Source organism: Bidens hawaiensis, unplaced genomic scaffold (genome assembly GCF_021521415.1).
Source record: "Bidens hawaiensis isolate Kalapana, Puna unplaced genomic scaffold, B.hawaiensis_p1.1 tig00010985_1, whole genome shotgun sequence".
NCBI lineage: Eukaryota > Viridiplantae > Streptophyta > Magnoliopsida > Asterales > Asteraceae > Bidens > Bidens hawaiensis.
Window position 1 is genome coordinate 84,294 of NW_027491850.1, and position 5,416 is coordinate 89,709.

A 5,416-nucleotide genomic window follows, 5' to 3' on the forward strand; every position below is an offset into this window, starting at 1 on the left:
TCTAAGTTAGAAAGCGACCCACTTGACCACCCACACACACTTTGATTATATGATATGATAACATTAAGTTGTGTATCTTCAACCTTCCTTCCTAAGCAAACTACAATTCATTTCATCATTGCTACTAATTACCTTAATAAAAACTATTTTGATTTATAATATACAATAATATAGCATAGGATGTCTTCGATACATAACTAGTTTTAAGCAGACGTATGAAAGCATAACTGAAATCGTTTATGATCGTATATTGTTTTACGATTAAAATCAAAATCTACAAGTATTTATGTTCTCTGCTCAAATTAGTTTAGTTGTCTAATTACAAGTTAGTAACAAAGAAACAATAACTAAAGACAGCAATTAAACATATGACTTGTAAGTGTTTGGACACACGGTTGGTACTTCAATTGTAACACACCACCAACTCAAATTATAATAACCTTTCCAACTAAAAACAACACCATCCCACCAAACCATCACCCCATAAAACCCCTCTATCCCCTCAACACATTCCCATATTATCAAAGAATTCAATATTCTACCTTTCATTTTCTTGAAAAATGGCAACAACTTTCTGGTTATCAACCACCTTCAAATTTTTACCATTACTACTAATCATCCTCCAATGCACCACCATCACTACCACCTTAGCCCAAGCTCCGGCACCCGGACCAACCGGCCCCGCCAACATCACCAAGATCCTCGAAAAAGCTGGTCAATTCACCACCCTCATCCGCCTCATGAAAGCCACACAATTAGGTGATCAAATCAACACACAACTAAACAATTCCAACCAAGGGATGACGGTCTTTGCCCCGACCGACAATGCCTTCGCCTCCCTCAAAGCCGGGACCCTAAATTCCCTCTCCGATCAACAAAAGGTCTCGTTGTTACAATATCATGTCGTCCCAACATACCTCACGAATTCGCAACTTCAAACGGTTAGTAACCCGTTACGGACACAGGCAGGAGACACCGCTAGCGATAAGTTCCCACTAAATGTAACCGCCACCGGCAACCAAGTGAACGTGTCAACCGGGGTGGTGGATACCACCGTGTCGAATAGCATCTACACGGATGGTACACTTGCTGTGTACCAAGTGGATAAAGTGTTGTTACCAATGAGCCTGTTTGGCACGCCTTCTCCAGCCCCGGCCCCAGAGCCTCTGAAAAAGAAGAAATCTGGGGCCGATGACGATGCTCCAGCAAAAGATGCCGGAAGCGCCAGCGTGTACACTTCCGGTGCTGTTGCTTTTGGTACCCATTTGCATGGGTGGTCCATAGGAGTGGTTGCATTGATCACAATGTTCTATTTGTGATAATGATCAGGATTTGGTCATTTTTATTATTAGTACATTACATGCGTGCTTTTTTGAATAATCAACGGCCTATGTTATATTTGTTATCCATTCTGTCTTTGAATTATACGATATGTACGATTTATTGAATTGTTAAAACTATTTTTTTCTTGGCTGTGTGCCTGTGTCCATATATACTTCTTTAATGTGTGACCACAAAAATATACTAAATGTAACGCTACAAACTTATAGACCGATTAAATATAAAGGTTACTGATGTTAAACAATATAACGTAATATGATTTTTAACATTGTAAAGTCACGCAGAAAGATAAAATTGTTTGACATTTTATTTATTTATTTTCAATAATTTATAGCGTGTTATGATTTTAATTGATCGGTTTAATGACAAGCGGACCTCGTAGAACAAATGGATAATTAGATTGTACATAAATTTGTTGATTTTCCGAGCATTACATGTGTAGTTATAACATTTGAAAATTATAGATTATTTATATTTAGTATAGGCCTGAAAACCCCTGAAAGTCTGAAACCCATGGAAATGTTATGGGCTCTTTAAGCCAAGCCCAATTCTGAGTTCATGGTAAACATTAAATAAGTAGTATGACATGAAAAAGAGTTGTTCTTAAATAGTGCATGCTAAAGGCCCGATCGTAATCTTCCTTATCACTCGATGATTCGAGTTCGTGTTTAACGTTAACACTATTAGGCATCATAATCCTCAATCAATATTAACAAACAAACTAAGACTGAAACCACAAGAAATAAACCAACGCACAAATAGTTTGATTGAAATAGAAAGTAGGGTTGCAATGAACTTGTTCGATCGGCTTAAATACCAAACAAACAAACTGATGTAATGATGAGATGATCACCGTTATGTTAATTATATATTTGTATAAATAATCTAATTAGCAATTAACTAATTGTGTGGAGAAATTAAGAGGGTTGGACCGTTGGAGGGTGCCTGACCCGACCCCTTATCGCCCCAATTGTGTTGATTACTGATGGTCCAGTCCCACAGCTTGTGGTTTAGTACTAGTAGGCCATCCCTAATTGCCTACCAGTGACTTAGGATGTTTTGTTTTGTAAGTCATGGACCCCATAAAAGACGGATACCAACCATTATTAGATATTTATTTGTGAACTATTTAAAAAACTGAGAATAAGTTTATTACAGTTGGATATGCTTGATTAAAAAATATAAGATCATGTGTAGTGGATAGAGCCCTTATGGGAGCGTTATGCGTCATGTGACGCCACGACACCATAGGGGCTTTATAGCTAAAATTGGTGTAGCGAATGGAGCATTTCAAATAATTACCTTATTATTATTATTATTTTATCATTATATTTTATTAAAAAAATTAAACAAAAAACAAACCCACCAATCACCTTTCACCCATTTACCCCACCCAGCGCTATGTGGGAAGCCCCCCCTGGTCCATAGCGCACCGGGGGGGGGGGGGGGGGCTCCCAGCGCTACGGAGCTCAATGGGTGGGGATGGTGCCCCACTATGGGTGGTCTAACTGGGTGGCAATTCTGAAATATAAACTAAAACAAGGTCTTGTTTACAACAATAATCAAGCAAACCATTTCATCTCTCTCATTCTTAGCCATGTCAAAATATAAAACTTCCTTTGAATCGCTTATGATTGTCAGCATTCAAGGATTTTTCACCAAAAAACGCACATAATGATTACTATTTTAGCTATATTTTGTGTCTCTTTGATCGATTAAGAAATGGTTCTTAGATTTAAACTCGATGACACTGACAACCACTATGTTGATGGTCCTCGGAATCGATTAACACAAATAAATTAAACGAAAATATATGAACACAATTTAATAAGAACGAATTTGTATTAATGATTTTGTTTAATATGGGACGAATTATAATGGTGGCCGGTGGTGGTATTTATACCCATCGGCGGTTACAATTCTACTGTTGCAAAGTTTCAAGAAGCGACGATCACACTGTTTCTTACTACCCTATTTACAATATGTACATAAACTATATACTAATTACAATTTTGGTACTAACTACACTAACAAAGTTTTCTTACGGAGTTCAACCAATCTTTAACAAGATCTTTTAAAGAGATCGTGATTAAACTAACATATGTAACTTTCTAACATAAACTTTCTAACATAAAGAAAATCTTTTGAGAGTTCTTTGCAAATGTAGAGTTCTAGGTTCCTATGAGCGAAATTAGGGATTTGCATTGAACAATATATCCCAAAAATCTTAGTGATGTGTTTTTTAAAGAATCCATATGTTTTAATATTATAAAATTTAGTTAATACACTTAAAAATGTTAAAACAAGGGGAACGGTGAAAAGAATCCAAATATAGGCCAATGTTAGTTTCTATTTTAACCAGTTTATAAGACAAATGTGAAATGTTAATTTCTAGTTTTAACTAGTTTAGAAGACAAATGGGAGTAAGTGTGGAATAAACAAATTATAGCTAGACTAAGGTGGAGTCTTAGCATCCGTGCATGGAGTAAGGTGAAGCCTCACCATTCACGCTAGCTTGAGCAACCAATGTTGCCTATGCATTGATGGTGACACTCTACCTTAGTTTAACCATTATTGCACGTATATATAAGTTGTATTTCCCGATGAAAAACATAAAAGCATATTCATCGCCGTTTAGACACCTCTGTATACTAATCGCAATGCATGTTATACAACGATTTTGCAACTTAGTTTACATGGTATTTTGTTTCAATCCCTTTGGTGTCTAATGGTGGCCAAAAAGCTTATGTGTCAATATGTGTGTGGCCATGCCGATTTTGATAAGTAAAAATTTTCATCCCTATTTTAAAAATATTTGGGGTTAATATGTCTATGAGATTTATTACATTCATTCATTTTATTGTCCTATACTCAAATTTAACACGACTCGTTCTTAAATTAACAGTTAACACAAAGACAACTATGACCTATGAGTAAATCTATAAAACTTTGTGGCCAGGGTGAGCTATATAGAGACCATTTGGGTGGAGGTGCACAGTCTAACCGGTTAGTAACCGTTTCTCTAACCGGTTACTAGCTGTTACTAACCGCCGGTTAGTAACCGGTTTATATTATTGATTTCAAAACTGGTTATAAACCGATTAACCAATTCTTTTTTAAGTATTTTATTAAAAACCGGTTAATACCCGAATTGGTTAACTGATTTTTTTTTAATTATTATTTTATCAAAACCGGCTAGTACTGACCCGATTAACCGGTTATTTCCCGCCAAATTATTAACTGGTTAGAAAATTAACCGGTTAATGGTTAACTGATTAACCGGAATATGCACCTCTACATTTGAGTAAACCTAGTGGACTTGCCCATTGTGGGCCTATTTAGGCTCGATGATTAGTCAACAATGAGTTTAGCAAGTGGGCATATAAAACCAATAGTTTGAGCCAAGTGCTACAAAACCCTAATATTATAGTACCAAGAGCCAACAAAATATTAATGGAACGCTGGTCGAACCGAGAAACCATCGATCACACAATCTAATCGTCATATTAAGACGTATTCCTACTTTATAAATGATTAATGTTAAAGATATCCTCTCATTTTCCTTTGCAGACAATAAAATAATAATTTTATTATTTTTCAAATTACTCATAATGCATCTAAAGAATTGGGCGTATCTAAAACTATTTTCTCTTGCATATGATGATAATGTTGGAATCCAATAATTTTTTCAAAATATGTCTTTAAAGAAATTGATCACAAATCTTTTCTCAGGAAAAAGAGAAAAATACAAATAAAAACTATTTAGTCATATTTTAACCAAAGAAGTTTTGGCCAAATTTGGTAATCCAAATCGTGTATTGAAACTTAAGAAAGAGTTGACTCTTAAACATCTAGACTACATTTGTCTTGTTTCAACTAATTTATGTAAAAATGACACAATAACCCTATCAGACAACACAATTTTGCAAAGAGATTTCTCTAATTCTAATCATCAATCGCGTCAGTTGATATTCTAGTGAGTGCATAAGTCCTATAAATTTTCATAAATAAAATCTTTCAATTAAGGTTTTTCATTTATGTATGTGTAGAAGTTTTAAAATTTTAGGGATCTACT

General features: G+C 35.2%; 1 pseudogene; it reads left to right on the forward strand.

Moving 5' to 3' along the window:
- Nucleotides 1–510: 510 nt before the first annotated feature.
- On the forward strand, nucleotides 511–1,471 carry LOC143536906 (fasciclin-like arabinogalactan protein 11 pseudogene; annotated as a pseudogene).
- The last annotated feature ends 3,945 nt before the right edge of the window (nucleotides 1,472–5,416 follow it).